The sequence below is a fragment of the Acinonyx jubatus genome, chromosome D4 (genome assembly GCF_027475565.1).
Source record: "Acinonyx jubatus isolate Ajub_Pintada_27869175 chromosome D4, VMU_Ajub_asm_v1.0, whole genome shotgun sequence".
In the NCBI taxonomy this organism is placed as follows: Eukaryota; Metazoa; Chordata; class Mammalia; order Carnivora; family Felidae; genus Acinonyx; species Acinonyx jubatus.
Window position 1 is genome coordinate 81,674,668 of NC_069391.1, and position 18,459 is coordinate 81,693,126.

Genomic DNA, 18,459 nt, shown 5'->3' on the forward strand with positions numbered 1-18,459 from the left:
ACCCTTCATAAATGTTTCACCCATAACATTTATTGAAAACTTCCCACGGGCCAGGTTCTAAGTAGGTCACCTTGGATTCAACCCTCACACCTCTTTGAGTTAGGTACTATTATTGTCTCTATCTTACAGATGAACAAATCGAGACAGAGAGAGAGAGAGGAAGTGATTTGCTCAATATCACACACGTCGTGAGTGGTGCCGTCGGGATAGGAACCCGGGCAGGCAACTCCAGCAGCCACACTCTTCAGCACGAGGAGCACAGACACCAACAGCTACTGGTCTCTAGAAGCCTGCAACCTCCTCAGCGTGAAGACTCAGCCGGAATGTGTTTTTGTTTGGATTCTGTTCTCCCAATCTTGACCTTGCTGGAGTTCGGTGGTCTCCTTTGGAAAGCGTGTCTTTCAAAGCTGCCATTCGGTTCCCTGTACAACTGTTTTTAAACTTTTTAAAACGTGTTTATTGATTTTTGAGAGAGAAAGAGAGAGCGAGCGAGCACGAGTGGGGGAGGAGCAGAGAGAGAGAGAGAGACACCCACATAAAATCCGAAGCAGGCTCCAGGCTCCGAGCTGTCAGCACAGAGCCTGATGCGGGGCTCGAACCCACGGACCGCGAGGTCATGACCCGAGCCGAAGTTGGACGCTCAACTGACTGAGCCACCCAGGTGCGCCCCCTGTACAAGTGTTTTTAAAAATTAGGATCTCAAAAGCACCTGGGTGGCTTAGTTGGTTAAGCGTCAGACTCTTGATCTGGCCCAGGTCATCATCTCATGTTTGTGGGATTGAGCCCCGCATCAGGCTCTGTGCTGACAGCATGGAGCCTGCTTGGGATTCTCCCTCTCCCTTTCACTCTCAAAATAAAGAAATAAACATTTAAAAAAAATTAAAAATAAATAAAAATAAAAGTAGCAGAGGCCACCAGACAAAGGAGGTAGAGGTACTCTGGCAGGAAAATGGCAGGAGGTAAGGTCAAGGGGAGAAGCAGCCAACACGGCTTCCCAGCGTAGGTGGGGCTCTGACAGTCCGGATGCTTCCTTAGTGGAAGAAAAGTATTCAGGAGCGCATGAAAATGGAGCATTTTCCTCCATGATAAAGTTCTTCTCCTTGTGGTTTGTACATGAATCTCCTGTACAGCAGGGTTTTAAATGCCTGGCGTTTCTCACACAAAGCTGTTTGGGAAATCAAAAAAGCCCAGAAATTAAGCCAAGCCTGCATGGCAGAACAACATGATAATCTGTCACTGTACCCTAGTTAGGAACCGCCTCTGAGGATCAGAGTCTATGGTCATTGTTTAACCAGAGACAGAATACGCAGCATTTCTAAGGCTTCTCATTCCCCCTCGGCCCAGCTGCTTTTTGATCAGACATTTATGATACAGGGAACAGGGGTCGAGCCCGAGGATTCAAACACCTGTGGCTGCCACTTCACGAATACCATCTGTCACGGGATTTGTGAACTATGGCACAGGAGGCCTTCCAGAAATACGGTTATCCCTGGGTCTCGTACATCTTTGCCATTAATGAGGAAGAATGAAAGGGGCTGTACATGAGCATCGATTATTCAGAGTATCATCTGTTCATCTTGCGGTTTACTAAATTAAGAAAGGAGGCAGGCAAGGGCCGCCTGGGTGGCTCGGTCGGTTAAGCGTCTGACTTTGGCTCAGGTCATCATCTCCCGGTTCGTGGGTTCGAGCCCCGCATCAGGCTCGGTGCTGACAGCTCAGAGCCTGGAGCCTGCTCCGGATTCTGGGCCTCGCTCTCTCTCTGTCCCTCTCCCACTTGCGCCCTGTCTCCCTCTGTCTCAAAAATAGATGAACGCTTAAGACAAAAATTAAAAATAAATAAATAAAAAAGAAAGGAGGCAGGCAAGAGCTGAGAGGAAAATCTTACTATTTTAGAGGTTTTGGCCATGGAACTTTATAACCCACGAGATCAGAGAGTGAGTGGCCTGACAGCAGTGTGGACCGAGCCTCCCTACCCTAAGAAGAAATGGAGGCCAAGATTGGAGGAGGCGGGAAGGGTGGCAGGAAAAGTTCCTCACCCCTGACCCAACGTGTGAGCCTCAGACTCACTGGTCGGTTCCCCACGGAGGTCTATCGGTGCCTTACGCCCCCACACGGTGGCACAGAGCCACGTAAGCAAACAAGACAGTTCTGCATCACTGTTGCCAAGGACCCAGCCCATTGAAGAGAAACCCTGACAGATACTGGATGCTTTCTTCAGACAGCAACAAGGGCACAAGGTCCTCGGACTTTGCAATTCTCAGCCACACCGCAAGGATGGCTGGGGAACAGTGCCCACCCACGTGGCATCACAGACCTTGCACGGCAATCGCCACCAGTCTTCCCACTGACATCTGTCAGCGCGCACGCGTCCGGGGCAGGACGTAAAAGGTAAAGAGTGTGGCCTAGGCAGCTTACATCACCCCCCTCTGCCAGCTTCCTCCTCTATAAAGTGGTGACAATAATGTTATATACTGTATGGGGTGCTTTGTAAAAATTCAACACGGACATGCAGAGAAAGAGCCTAGGAACATTCCGGGTACAAAGAAAATGCCGAATTAACTGCTTGCGATCGTCATCCTGATTTCAAGTCATAGTGACTCATTGCTCACACTAGTGTCAGAGATGACAGACGTCATCTTGGAAGTAAACGCCCTTAACCTTACACTTCTGAAAATAAAAATGCACAGAAAGCCACCAAAAATACAACTGTGTGTTCAGCCTGCTCACCAGCGCCCTTGTGGGCCTTGTCAAAAGTTCTGGGTTGAAGGTCGACAAGGAAAAGAACAGCAATTCTGGTCAACGGGTATAAAGCGATGACCGCACGATCCGTCTGGGGGAAGAGTCCTGATTTCGGCGGGCAAAAAATCACAGCTTCATGCCCGGCACAGCCCCCGAACTACCCACTGGTAAAGGTCCCCTCAGGGCGGCAAACTGGCTTCAAAAGCAAGTGCTCCTCAGACCGAGAGACGACGGTGTGAATGTTCCTGGCGGGCATCCAGAGAGGTAAACTGAGAGGTGGGACAATGGGAAGGTAATCTTGACACCATCAACTTTCTTTCTTTGTCCCTGCAGAGCATCCACAAGTTAGCTGCGCCTGTTCAAAAGCTTTCCTTATGAAACATTTTTTCTTATATTTTCAATGCCACGTACAACCTATACAGTTTGGTTGGTACTTCCAGTCACTTCTCTTGCCTCAGGACAGGCCAACGAGGACACGTGCACTTTCTAAGTGATGCAAAGTCAAGCTGGGGTCCAATTTGAACCCCTGATGCTGTAAGTGGCCAAGTATCTATCTGGTTTACTTAAAAAAAAAAAAACAAACGAAAACAAGCCTCAAGGGAGAATTAACTAAGAAAAAGCTACATGTAAATTTTAATTAAAAAAAATTTTTTTAACGTTGATTCATTACTGAGAGACAGAGACACGGTGTGAGTAGGGGAGGGGCAGAGAGAGGGAGACACAGAATCCGAAGCAGGCTCCAGGCTCCGAGCTGTCAGCACAGAGCCTGACTCGGGGCTCGAACCCACGAACCGTGAGATCACGACCTGAGCCGAAGTCAGACGCTCAACCGACTGAGCCACTCAGGCGCCCCTACACGTAAATTTTTAAAAGTGAATCATTTTTCCCTGTACTCCTAAACTGGATTGTTGGGAGTCCCTGAAGGACCCTGAACTGTCTTGAGGTGGCCAGGCTCCCGCTTTCAGAGTGAAAGGCTTAAAAAAGATAAGTTCTATTCCCATGTGTGGGAAGTTGGCCATGATAGTTAGATCACGGGTTAAAGTCACCACTTATATAAAAAAAAATGTTAAGGAAGGAAAAGATAAATACGCAGGCATGTATTTTAAGTCAAATTCAAAAACTTCCGTAATGAAAAATCCTGGGAACAGATTTTAGTCACGTGCATCGCAGACCCACATCAATTAGGAACAAAGTCGTTGTTATGCATATCCTCCTGCTTCCTTAATTAAAGGAATCAAATATATCTGCCAAAATCTTAGCATGTGTGGGCTTTGAGAGTGTGCAACATTCTGCAACAGGACAGACACCCATCAGTCAAGTCTGTCACTCAGGCGCATTTTTTTTTTTCCAGAATGTTTGCCTGACCTGGCTGTCGCTGGGGGATCCTGCGCCCATGTGGTTGCTGTGCAAAACTCAGGCTACAATGCAAACACAGGTGCTTTTCTGTCTAGCTTTGGCGAGACTTTACTTCCCCACTTGTAAAAAGAAGAAAGCAGGACTGATTTCACAGACGCGTGTAAAAGCGAAATCAAGACGGAGTATCGTTAACACTTTTATTGCCAGAGTCAGATTGGCTTCCCCCTTCTTTCCCAAGGACTGTTTTAAGGCAATAATAATACTGGAAGATAGTAAAAAAAGTCAAGGTCGAAGCAGCATCCTGAGGACGGGAGCAAAACTATCTGTTCCTGAAGAAAGCACCTTCTCCGTGTTCTCACGGCTGGTGACAGGTGGGGACTGCTCTTAATTCACATGCGGTTTCTGGAGGCCTGGTGACATGGTGTGGGAAACGTCCTAATGCAGAATGGCAGGCACTTCTGTCCTCTCCTTGTGGCCACATGTGACAAAGACTGCCTGGTCCTCCTCTTTCTATTCCACCTGCTGTGCCCCCCTCCCCCCCCCTCCCCCGCCACGCACTGTGTTCTGTCCCCCTGCTACGAGGAGCGACAGCAGCTGCACGGTGGTTAAGACTCTGTGCTCTGGGGGCAGGTGGGCTTGGTCGACCCATGGCTTCCCTACTCGTTCGCCCCCGGGGCAAAGTATGGACTGTGCTGGGCCCCGTTTCCTCATCTGCAAGAGAGAGATCATGGGAACTCCAGCCTCACGGAGTTACTGCGAGGACTGAGTTAATCCACGTTGAGTCTTAGGACAGCAACTGGCATACAAAGGGTGCCCGATAACTGTTAGCTGTTGCCGTCGTCGTTCATCCCCCGCCCGTGCAATCATCCGGGCTGACCACGCCCCCCGGCATCTCCACGTGCCCTCCGCTCTTGTTCTTTGCCTTCCCGTCTGTCTTTCCTTTGGATCATGATCTCAAGTCCCGACTTCCTCTGGATCATCCGCAGGACAATGATCCAAAGATGTTCACTGAAATTCTCTCAACATTCTTCTCTGCTTCTCAGCGGCGACATTCATGGGCTCCAGACTCGACTAGAAGTGAGTGTCTAGTGTTGTCCCAGGCACGATGAAGTTGCCAGGACTTCAGAGCTAAGTAAAATAGACAACAATACCATCCTCAAAATCACACAAACCCCAATTACAGGTTGGAAGAAGGCCTGGAAGAAAACAGTCAGGAAACCGTAGAGATACCCCACATAAAGGGTGCCTGTTGTTGACTAAAGGGTTTCAATAGCTTGGATAAGAGACGATACTTAGGCTCCACAGCAATTAGTCTGTGACCTGACTAGCTGAGGCAATCCTGAAAAAAGAAGAACAAAGCTGGAGGCGGCACACTCCCAGATTTTAAGATATTACTACAAAAGTGTAGCCATCAAAACAGAATGGTACTGGCACAAAAACAGATCAATAGAACAAAACAGACAGCCCAGAAGTAAACCCACGCCTATGCGGTCAATTAATCTATGACAAAGGAAGCAAGAACTTACAACTGGGGAGAAAGACAGTCTCTTCAATAAAAGGCGCTGGGAAAACTGGACAGCTACGTGCAAAAAAATAAGACTGGACTGCCTTCTCATACCATATGCAAAAATAAACTCAAAACGGATTAAAGACCTAAATGTGAGACTGGAAACCACAAAAATCCTAAAGAGAGCACAGGTAGTAAGTAATTTCTCTGACATCAGCCATAGCAACATTTTTCTACGTGTCTCTCCTCAGGCAAGGAAACAAAAGCAAGATTCAACTACTGGAACTATATCAAACTAAAAAGCTTTTGCAAAGCAAAGGAAACCATCAACAAAACAAGAAGGCAACCTACTGAATTCGAGAAGGTATCTGCAAATGACATATCCAATAAGGAGTTAATATTCGAAATATATGAACTTACACAACTCAAGACGAAAAACCAAAACTCCAACTAAAAAATGGCCAGAGGACCTGAATAGACCATTTCTCCAAAGACGCCATACAGATGGCCAAGAGACACGTAAAAAGATGCGCAACATCAGTAATCATCAGGGAAATACAAATCAAAACCGTAATGAAATACTGCCTTACGCCTATCAGAATGGCTATAATAAAAAAGACAAGAGGGGTGCCTGAGTGGCTCTGTAGGTTAAGCATCTGACTGTTGGTTTTGGCTCGGGTCACGATCTCATGGTTTGTGGGTTCAAGCCCCATGTCCGGCTCTGTGCTGATGGTGCTGGGCTTGCTTGGGATTTTTTTTCTCTCCCTCTCTCTCTGGGCCTCCTCCGATCTCTCAAAATAAATAAACTTAAAAAATAAAGACAAGAAATAACACGTATTGGTGAGGATGCGGAGAAAAGGGAACCTGCGCGCATTGCTTGTGGAAAGGCAAACTGGTGTAGTCACAATGGAAAAAAGTATGGAAGTTCCTCAAAAAATTAAAAATAGAGGGGCACCTGGGTGGCCCAGTCGGTTAAACATCTGCCTTTGGCTCAGGTCAGGATCTCACGGTTCGTGACTTTTGAGCCCCGCATGGGGCTCTCTGCTCTCAGCACAGAGCCCACTTCAGATCCTCTGTCTCCCTCTCCCTCTGCCCCTCCCCTGATCTTTCTCTCTTGCTCTCAAAAATAAGTAAAAACATTAAAAAAATAGAAATACCACATGATCCAATAGTGCCCCTACTGGGTATTCACCAAAAGACAATGAAAACACTCATTCAAAAAGGTATCTGCACCCCTATGTTTAGTGCAGCGTTATCTACAATAGTCAAGGTACGGAAGCAACCTAACTGTCCACTGAAAGACGAATTTAGGATAAGATGCATATGCGTATATGCACGATGAAATATTATGCAGCCATAGAAAGGATGAGATAATGCCATTTGTGATAACAGAGACGGACCTGACGGGTATTCCGCAAAGTGAAACAAGTGACAGAAAGATACCACATGATTTATTTCATATGTGAAATTAAAAAAAAAAAAAAGAAGAAACAAAAGGGAACTCATGATTGCCAGAGAGAAGGCGTAGGGGGAAGGGCAAAATGGGGGAAGGGGGGGTGGGGCAGACACAGGCTTCCAGCTGTGGGATGAACAAGTCACAAAAGGCACAGCACGGGGAACAGAGTTGACGGTATGGTGATAGCTTGGATGGTGACAGATGGCAGCTGTACTTGTGAGCACGGCCTAATGTTTACACTTGTCCAATCACTACGTGCCACACCTGAAACGAATGTAACATCAGCTCCAATCAAATTAAAAAAAACTTTTTTTTTTTTTTTTTTTAAGAGAGGATACCTGAACATAGATGGCAGCAGGGGAGTTCGAGGGAGAAGTGGAAAAAACATGAGCATCTTTTAGGGGGGTCACGTCCAGCTATCACCTCTCTACAGACAATTCCCAAGATCTTTTCTTTAGGCCAAACTCACTCTTGAGCTCAGCCCTGCATATTTGCATTGGGCTTCTGGACATCCGGAAACTTCTATGCAACTGCCTTGCTGTAACCGTAAAGGCTTATTTTTCCCCCAAAGCAGTTCTTTCCCCTACTTTTTTTTATTCGAAATCATTCTCATGTGGGTTTCAGACTCCCTGACTCCTTCTCTTTTCATTAAGCTGCCTAGTCCAGCAGCTTCTAATTGGAACATTCCTTTGTGCTAATGCTTTGATTTCAACTTCTCTTTCCTCCACCTTCCCATGTATTCCCGACCAGCCCCCTCACTTGACCAGGTCAAAAACCTTCAGTCTCTCACCATCACTCAGGTCCTTGTGACTGAAGGTCCTTGTGACGGTGGCCCCAGCCAACAACTGCCTATCCCATACTTAAGGTCTGTACTGACATATCTTCCAGGCTGGTCAAGCTGAAATCCCTTAACTACCCATAAATGTGCCCTAAAGATGTAATCCCTGATAGCACTGCTAATGCTGTGTCTTCTGGAAGGTCCTTACTATCTTTTCAAATCTTCCTGGTTCTTCAAAGCCTATCTCAACTCTTTTCTTCCTGAAAATTATACTCACGATCTCCATAAAACATCGAGAACACATCTCCCCTCTGAAAAATGAAGCACACTGTTAGTGGCCCTCTATGGAATCACGCTTGGTTGTATCTACATTTTTCCTATCATACGTACCAGACTGTTCCGCCCACCAAAGGCTTCTTTTGCTTTGTGGTCCCTGATGTGCACCCTGATCATAGCAGAAATGTGTACTTTTTATAGTGCTATCCACGTGAGCCAGCAATAGAAAACCAAAATATTCACTAAGAATCTACAATACTACATCTTATAACTCCGACATAAGAATTTGATATTGCATTTCAAGATGATAATGCTTGTGAAAAATCCTCAGTACTAAAAGTATTTACTGTGATTAGGTGCTCTGTGTTGTCAGAAGAATAAAGACCACAGTGTTTTCAAACCTACGGACGCCAGAGGTATTTATAAACACAAGTGAGGGGGTTGGCGCAGGGGGGCTGCTACTTAACAAGTAGACCTTATTTATTTGTTTCATGTTTTATTTATTTTTGAGAGAAGTGTCAGAATGCGAGTGAGGGAGAGGCAAAGAGAGAGGGAGACACAGAATCCGAACCAGGTTCCAGGCTGTCAGCACAGAGCTCAAATGTGCGGCTCGAACTCAAGAACTGCGAGATCATGACCTGAGCCGAAGTCGGAGGCTTAACTGACTGAGCCGCCCAGGCGCCCCACAAGTAGACCATGTTTAAATCCTAATCCAAACTAACCCAACTGTTTCTGAAACCATTAGAGGTTTCAGCGGGTCCTGGGTGACTCAGCTGGTTAAGCGTCTGGCTCTTGATCTCAGCTCAGGTCTTGGTCTCAGGGTCATGAGTTCAAGTCCAGTGTTGGGCTCCACCCTGGGCGCAGAGCCAACTTTAAAAAAAAGAAAAGAAATTTGAACACTGACAAGTAAGAATTAACTAATTTTGTAAAGATACGATAATGAAATTATAGTTGTTTTTTTTTCTTGTCTTGTTTTTAGAAAGGAGTCTTTAGTTTTTAGGGATTCTTAATGTTTGAGCCAAATAATGGGATACCCAGAACATGCTTCAGATTCTGGGAGGGGTGGGGGCAGGAGGCAGTGAGATGAAACAAGACTGGCCAGGGGTTGAAAATTCCTGAAGCTGGGTACAGGGAACATAGTGGTTCTTCATGCGTTCTGTCCCCTTCTGTGTATATTTGAATTTTTCAAAAGGAAAGTTTAATTTACTGAGGTGCTTAGGTGAAATGCATTTTATTTTTTATTTGTTTTTGAGACACACAGAGAAAGAGAGCATGCACAAGTCGGGGAGGGGCAGAGAAAGAGGAAGAGAGAGAATCCTGATGTGGGGCTTGAACCCACGAACCGTGAGATCATGACCTGAGCCGAAGTTTTGGGCGCTTCAGCAACTGAGCCACCCGGGGCAGCCCTAGGTGAAATGCATTTATATTCCATGTGGACTTCGCTTACTACTGTCTCGGCTGGTGGCAGGTAGAGAGGGCACAAAGATGAAAATTAATTATCTGGGATCCTAACTAAAGGGGTTAAAGCAGGAAACTTGCTATGTTTGCTCCTCACCTCACCTGCTCACTCACTGACAGAAGGTCTAAAGAATAACGAAGTCAGCAAAATGTGGAGCTGATGGAAAGGTGTATCAAAGGCCCTGAGTAATGTTACCCCCCCCCCCCCCCCGCCCCGGCCTATAGTCTCGCACTCGAATAAAGAATACGTGATTGGCAAAAACACTCGTGTGAATTTCAACAACATAAGACAACTGAAGGTAGTCTCCTATAGCTTTCACGAAAGTAGACATTCCTGGACACCCTGGTTTAGGGAACAATGAACCCAAGGGTCTGTCGTTCCATGCAAAGTAGGTCCCTTGGAGTACGGCTTCTGAATTACCTGTATGTGCAAGTCAGTTAAAGCTGAATACTGCCTTTTAAATTTAGTTTAATTTCCTCAATAAGGCTCGGAGTGCGCTTTGCTAATACAATAAAAAGAAAAAAATAGGCTGTGACGAGCTCTTCAATTTTGGCGGGGAAATCAGACTGAAATAACTATTCAATCCTCAGCCTGCTTACGGCAATGATGTGTTTTGCGCTGTGTCTAATGCAGTGATTTAGGCCTCTGGGCTGTGCTTGATTAACACGTACCACTGCTTTCTGTGCTCACGTGAAACACTTGCAATACTCAAAGTGTATTTTATAGGCATCAGAGATAGCCATGTACCATTTTAAAAGATTATATATGACCATATATACAGTCATATCTATATACCAACTTCGATTTTGGGTGAATTTGGGTTTTTTTCTTCATAGATCCTTTGTTTCAACAACTAAAGATGCCTTAACAAATTATTTTGTAAACACATTTAGCAATTATGGTTTATATACACAATGGAGTACTACATGGCAATGAGAAAGAATGAAATATGGCCTTTTGTAGCCACGTGGATCAAACTGGAGAGTGTTATGCTAAGTGAAATAAGTCATCCAGAGAAAGACAGATATCATATGTGTTCACTCTTATGTGGATCCTGAGACACTTAACAGGAACCCATGGGAGAGGGGAAGGAAAAAAAAAAGAGGTTAGAGACGGAGAGAGCCAACGCATAAGAGACTCTTAAAAACCGAGAACAAACTGAGGGTTGATGGAGGGTGGGAGGGAGAGGAGGGGGGGTGATGGGCATTGAGGAGGGCACCTGTTGGGATGAGCACTGGGTGTGGTATGGAAACCAATGTGACAATAAAGTTCATATTTAAAAATAAAATAAAATACAAAAAAATAAAAAATGGAAAAAAACCCCTAATGTATTAAAACTGCCAAGCCCTTCTGATTATCTATCTTCTGGGCATTGGGCCAGCTGCTCAAGGAGACTCACAAACCACACTTGCCACACGTTTCCACACCTACTTCAATGAATGAGGTGAGATTCCCGGATCCTCATCATGAGCTACTACAGTCTTCCTCTTCTCCGGGTAAAGGAGAAAAAGTACCCCCTGCCTTCCCTCTCTCTGCTCACTCTAATGGACAAGGAGAGGGAAGAAAAATGGGAGTACATGTCTGCCATAAATAAGCACTTGATGGTTTGCATTTAAACTGTAAACTCTATGCTCCTTAAAGGTAAGGACCATAATCTATTCATTTTTTGTTTTTTGTACCCACAGACTTCACACAGAGCCTTATGCAGAGCAAGAATTCAAAACTATTTGCTGAATGCCATGGGATTAATTCAGTAGGAAGGTAACACAGGATTTGTCAAATGAGATGCCCGTGTGGTCTGAAACCAGGGAAATCAAGCCAATCCCTGCTCCGAGATCACAAAAGGTTCCACGGGGCAGGAGTCGTCTTGGGTTTGGGAAAGTCACCATTGGCGGTGAGCAACTCACAGCCTAAAAGAACACCCAATGCATGCTTAGAGGGCGAGTTTGAGGAAGGGACAGAAAATCCTGCAAGTAACAGAAAGTCTCTGGGGTCTTGAGGTATTACAATTTAGTTTTTAAAATAGTAGCATGTGCACGGTCACGACCGAAGAACGTCTAAGAGGGCGACTCAATGCCACATTCCACGGAACATGAGTGTGATGATTTAAGAGAGAAAAACAAAATACAGAAAGTTAAAGAGCTTGAGGCAATGTTCTTGTCTCCATGTATCACCAAGTGATAGAAACTCCAATGGTGTTTCCCTAAAAAAATGGAGGAATGAAAGAGGGATGGCTTACACCTGCCCGGAGAGAGAGAGAGCTCAACTCTGAACAAGGAGAATATTTAAACTGCAGAGGTGACCAAACGAGAAGAGACGGAAACATTAAATGTGCAAGCTTACGTTTGTGGAGGCGGGTTCTAGTGAGCAAGTGTAGCGGAAAACAAACAAACAAACAAACTTGACTCTCTCCTGCACATCTGAGCGTAGAAAAGGAAATCTGCAACCTGGGATCACTGCTTTCGTTGTTCTGTGAAGATGAGGCTGTTGCCTTTTTTTCCCCCCCTGAAATTGCAAATAATCTAGAAAGAAGGTGGGGAGCTGTTTCGGAGAGAGGACCATCAGCGGATGTCTAATCTCTACCTCCTGAGGATGCACGTCATTGTCTGAAGCCAGATTAGCAGGTGCATGAGAACGAGAACTTGGGGAGCAGAGTGCTGGCACCCAGCACGTTTGGTTTTGGAAACGGCTGGAGCCGGCCGGACGTGGACAAACGGGCAAAGTTTACACACGAGGTCTTCGTGTGGAGAAACAAAGGGAGGAAGTCAGTGAGACACGGACTCCAAGCAGGCTCACATTCAGGTTTGGGCACCGGTATTTAAGGTAACCATCAGGGTTTAACTTCCCTGCATCCTGAAGAGCTACGGGCAACCGACGTGTCCAGGGGCAAACGCACCCCCTTTGGAAACGGGTTTTTTGAAGCAGACATGTAGGAAAGGGCCCAGGTATGTCCGTCTGAAATAAAAAGTTGAAATTTAATCCATAAACTCATAAATAACAGATTGTTCTTGGCCACCTCAGGCTTGTGGGGGAGGCAGAAATTCCTCGCCAGGCAGGAGGGCAGAATTTCAAGGGATGAAAGTGAGGAGAGAAGAGTTCTACTCGCCTGATCAAAGCACTACATTAAAAAATGTCTTTGAAGGAAGAACACTGGTGACATCAAAGGAACATTCACTTGCAGGGGAGGGGGCCAGATGGAAAGTGTTGACTGCCGCTGACGGGGATGAGCAGCTATTTACGTGAGCCAAAGCCTCTCAGAAGCCAGCATGTGCTTGTCTTCTTGGAAAGCGCTGGAACTAGGACGTGGCCCAGGAAGTACCTTGCCTTTCACAAGGCCGTCACGTGGGCCCCGGGTTCCTGCAGCAGTGCGGGGACTCAGCACGGATGTCAAACGAATAGAATAAAGTCCCGCCGAAATCAAACCAATTTCCCCCTTTGGAAGTGTTTCTACTTGCTGGAGGTGAAGGTTTCCGGGAGGAAGAAAAGATCACGTGTGATGGGTGCACAGCAAGCTGGGTAACATGCCACGAGATAGTTCTGACCATTTTCTAATGGCTTGGAAACTCTCAAACGCTGCTTCAGTCTCTGCAACTCCGTCCATCACCAAATTCCAGAAGTTTCTCCTAAGCTATGGAGCTTCTCAGCACCATTTTAGAAGCCACTAGGGTTTGCTGTCCTTTGTCTCCTTTGGTTTGAGCGTTGACAGTCCTGCTCTACTTCACACGGTCATCCATGTGACTGACTCACGCTGGAATCCACAACCGGACCCACACTGGCCAACCTCAAAGGCTTTCCAGACCCATCTTCAAAGGCAGAGTTGCTACGGTCATGTCCCCCTGAGGTCACCTCCCCTTCCGGCTGTGGCTCTCCTCAGGCTTCCCAGGATTCCCAGTGGGGACATTTCCTTCACTCTCCTTTCTCCCCTCGGATATTTTGTGAGTCCTTCCATTCGGGAACCTACCTTGACCTTACCTCTACATTTACGGTCAATGAGAAAATCAAAGACAGGCAGGTTCTTTGCACACCCGAGCAGAAAACCCTAATATATTAGACATGGCAGCATTCCATTTCATAAGCCCAAGGACTTCTGCTTCTGTTAAGTTGAACTGTTATATATTTCTATTTCTGCGTGACAAGTTACTTAAAACAAAAGCTGGTTAGGCACAGAACCACCACCGCCGTATGTCGGGGATACTTAAATTCTCTCATTTTAGGTGATCTTTCAGGCAAAGGAAAAGGAGCTTACGTAGGGGTGAGGAAGATGCTTTCAGCCTCCTATTTTTCTTCTGTAGAAATTTTTACAAGGCTCCATTTGGTTTGAAGGGAGGGTAAAAACAAACACTGGCTTGAAAATCCTGCCATTTCTGCTGGCAGTCGAGGAGCATTCTTGAAAGCTGCTCACGCAGGACCCAACAGCACATCGAAAGCCTCGTCTCCCTCTCCACACGAGGCAAAAAACAATCTTTGTCAAAGCATCTACTTCGCTGTAACTGTCACGTTTCTCAGAAAGAAGTCCTGCTCTTCAGTCAATCGGATTTGATGCACAGGCATGTTGGTAACAGTTGGGAGGTGTTAACGGGCTTGATTACACTTTCCATTAAACTTTTAAAATTAAATGTTTGGGTTCCTGATTTTATTTTGTGTTCCTCGGTCACTGTTCTCCTCGCTCCCTCCTTCAGTGAAGAAGGTTGCATGTTAACCCACTGCCCTGTCCAAACCGAGTTCTCTGCGTTCGTAGCGTCTTTTCTCTACAGCACCTTTCCCACCAGCTCTGCGTCGGAGCGGGGAAACTGTCACCGTGCACTTGAAGCCCACCCTCTTCAAACCCGTGGTGGGACTTACGGTTTTCATTTTAGCAGATGTTCCCCTTTGGTACCTAGAGGCTCCTTATGGAGAGCACACTGGTAAGAGGGCCTGGGTCTGGAGTCAGAGATGCCTGTGTGTGAGCTGGGACCCAGCATGTGAGCTCTGGGGACCCGGGAGGTGTCACCTGTCCCGCATCTCCATTTCTCCATATCAGAAAGGGAATCATGGCACTCACTTATGCCACAGGGCCATGGGGAGGCTCGACGAGAATCCACCTATAATTAATACGAAGCAAGTCCACAATCAACGTCAACTGGTCCAACCTGCGGACGCAATGAGCCTTGAAAATGGCTTGAAATCCAGGAGATAGGATGTCAAGTACCGTATCCTGTGCGTGTGTTTTTGGATTACGTATTATGGATGATGTGTTCTAAAGGCTCAGCTACTTCAGTATCTGCACGTTGCATCTAAGATGGGACCCTGCCTCCACCAAAAACTGGAGCAGCTGGTTTTGCCAAGTATTGAGAATTATTTGTCTGGCTCAAGGTGAGGTACCCCCAAGTTGGCAGAAAGTCAAGAACAGGTAGAGAAGAAAAGCAACACAATGCAATGGCTTCTGTAGCTTCCCCAGAACTCTCTCGTACTGACCATTTCCCCCCTTCTCCCGCTGCCAACAGAAGCTCCCTGCCATCATCCACCTGCATCATGGCGGACCTGGGGCCACCAGCAAAAGCCTGAGCAGACATCAACCCCTTTCCGGGGCTGATGAACAGGTGTGGTGTTGTCTTAAATTGCGACATCAGGCACCACCCTCAAGAAACTGTTATCTCTAAGGCTTTCCCAAAAGACCAACATGGGGCCAAGTGCTGTGCTGTTTTGTTAAGTGGTTTAAGGGTAACAAAACCAAGTCATACAGCTCCTGTTCTCCTAAAGGGCAGATTTTAGTGGGCAAACATTAAACACATACCGAAGCAATTACAGAATAATTGAGAAATATCCATGGCTACTGCATAGATCTAGATGAAGTCCTGTGAGCATTCAAAGTCTCAGAGAAAGGCTTATTACTAGAAACACATGTGGCCAAGTCCTGTGCCTCAGGCTCTCCTTCATAGGAAACCCTACTGATCAACCACTCAACTTAACCGTAACTTTTTCAGCTTCCTTTTTCGCCACTGTTTCCTGCATCTCCGAACGGCGTCATTGGGTTTATCTTTTGTTTTGCCGGAGCATATACTCAAGCAATTCTTAAACGAGAGACTTAAACACACCTACCAGAATAGCTAACATAAAAAAATACGGAAGACAGCGAACGCAGGAGAGGATGAAAAGAAATGAGATCATACGCTGCTGGTGGGGATGTAAAAGGGTAGAGGCTCTCTGGGAAAGAGCATGGCAGTTCCTTACAAAAGTGAACACGTGCTTACCACGTGACACAGCAGATGCACGGGACACTTCTGCCGGAGAAATGAATAACGCTTATGTAAAAACCTGCAAGGAAATGTTCACGGCACCTGTTTTTTTTGTTTGTTTGTTTGTTTGTTTGCAATAATCAAACACTAGAGAAAAGCCCCAGCTTCTTCAGCAGGTGAATGGTTAAACGGCGGTATATCCGCACCATGAAACATCACTCAGCAATGAAAAGGGGCAACTATTGATATACACAGTAACTTGGATGGATATGCGGAGTGAGAAAAGCCAATCTCGGAAGTTACATCCTGGATGACTTCACTTATGTGGCATTCTTGAAAGGACAAAATTACGGAGAAAGAAAACAGATTGGCGGTTGCAAGGGGTTGGGAGGGGTTGGCGGAGGGCGGTGGCTCCAGTTATATCTAAAAGGGTAGCAGGAGGGATCTCTGTGAAGGAACCTTTCCGTACTTAACTGTGGCCGTTAAGTCAATCTATATATGCACAGAATTGCATAAAACCACTTACACATATGCCCACCTACAGATACACGCAAGAGTGCATATGAAACTAGTAACATCTGAAGAAGGTCAGTGGACAGAACCAATGTCAACTTCCTGGTTTTGATGTTACACTAAGGTCATACAAGATGTTACCACTGGGGAAACCAGGTGGGGAGTATATGCGATCTCTCTGTGTTATTTTTTCCAACTACATGTGAATGTACAATTATCTCAAAGTAAAAATTTCTGTAAAAGAGGGTTTATAAGTAGAAACCTTTTTTAAGTCCCTGAGAACGTGATAATGTCTTTATTCTCACAAGGAAATCTGGCTTGGCCAGGCACAGACATCTAGGTCCAAAATTATTTTCTCTGACACCAGAGCGTGGAAGGCACTCTTCTACTATTTCCCAGGGACCTTTATGATTCTTTCCAGCTCAAACAATCTTTGATTCTAGGAGTTGGTTTTATTTATTTGTTCACCAATGTTGACTTTGCCTTGTGTTTATATTGCAATGCTATCAAAACAATAATAGCATACAGAGCAAAACTTATAATCTAAAACAATGGAGCAAATCCAATACATCATGGGATTAGAGTGTTTGGAAAACATAATTTGAAAGACGGTGACTTTATTTATGCCTTTTTTTGGGCAAGTAATCTTTCAAGAAATGGTACAGAGATGTGAAGTTGGTGATATTCCTGTACCTAACAAAAATAAGGTCTTTATATAAGACCATATGTATATGTGTGTGTGTATATATATATATGTATGCACATATATATATACACATATACGTACATGTATATGTATATATACATATATTCCTTCTTATATAGTTCTTCTTATATGTATGAGGACTAAGCATTTTTTCCTTTTTTACTTGAAACAAAATTTTTTACTGAAAATATTTTTTAACGTTTATTTACTTTTGAGAGACAGACACAGAATATGAGCAGGGGAGAGGCAGAAAGAGAGGGAGACACCGAGTCTGAAGCAGGCTCCAGGCTCTGAGCTGTCGGCACAGAGCCTGACGCGGGGCTCGAACTCACGGACTGTGAGATCATGACCTGAGCTGAAGTCAGACGCTCCACTGACTCAAGCCACCCAGGTGTCCCAGCATTTTTTCCTCTTTAATGATAACTGGGAAGGTGACCAATATAAAAAAGAAAGAAAAAAAACTGTGTACCCTAAGTGTAAAATCTTAATGCTGAACAAAATTACAGCTGGGGGGTAAGCACTAGCCATAATGCGAAACTAAGTGGTATAGAAAATAAGCTACGTGGTAACCCAGGCAAACGTGCCCATAGCTGAGAAGAACCTGATTTGCAAATTTAGACCCACACATAGTTAGATGGATCCCACTCTGCACATCAAAAAGTCTCAGTATTCTTAAGACTGGCTTCATTAAATTCTGAAAACCTATTAATATTTATGGTGACAGCCATTTGTATGAAAACAGAAAATTGGTTCCACACTATTTAAAAATCAATAACTTTGCCGCTCAACAAAAAAATGACAACAAATGTAAAATAAGGCATTTGGGTCATTAATGACCAAGACTGTGCCTGATAGGACTCCCACTTGAGGGAATCAGAAATATTTGGATTATAAACCCAAGTTCTCACTAATATACTTGGCAACAATGTCATTTCCCCCGAGTTATCGATAAATATTGTAGGATGTAATAATTTATCAAGTTAATTAAACGATATGGGACTCTTTAGATTTTTCATAGAGAGGCTATGCCAGAGAAGAAATAATTATAGTAAATTAAAAATGAAGATAAAAATAGTTCCTAATTATTCTTCCAAAATGAACACATAAATTTCGATTCAAAAGAGTTTTTTACATTATCTTGCAATAGGTACTGAGTGTATACAATAAGCCAGGTAATGCACCTGCAGAGAAATATAAGGAATGAGCTGTGGCCTTTGAGACAGTGACAGTCTAGCTGGGCAGATCAGATATACACCTGAAGGAGACAGGGGCCAGTATTAAAGTCTAATGACTTCTCCAATATTGTTCCTATGAAAAAACAATTCAAAGAGAAATACACTTTTATTATATAAAGGGCTTAATACAGGGACACTCAGTACCTTGACTGGGATTCGAAATGGAGATCATGTGCTTTATCACATTACAATCTCTGTGACCACAGGGCAGCCACATCA

General features: G+C 45.0%; 1 protein-coding gene and 1 non-coding gene across 6 annotated transcripts in view; both read right to left on the reverse strand.

Annotated features, from left to right (window-relative positions):
* PIP5K1B (phosphatidylinositol-4-phosphate 5-kinase type 1 beta) overlaps nt 1-18,459 on the reverse strand; it is a 311,282-nt gene that overhangs the window by 92,519 nt on the left and 200,304 nt on the right. The gene's annotated exons all lie outside the window — the stretch shown is intronic.
* On the reverse strand, nt 3,503-3,587 carry TRNAR-UCG (transfer RNA arginine (anticodon UCG)). The gene has a single exon. It is a non-coding gene; the product is annotated as a tRNA-Arg (tRNA).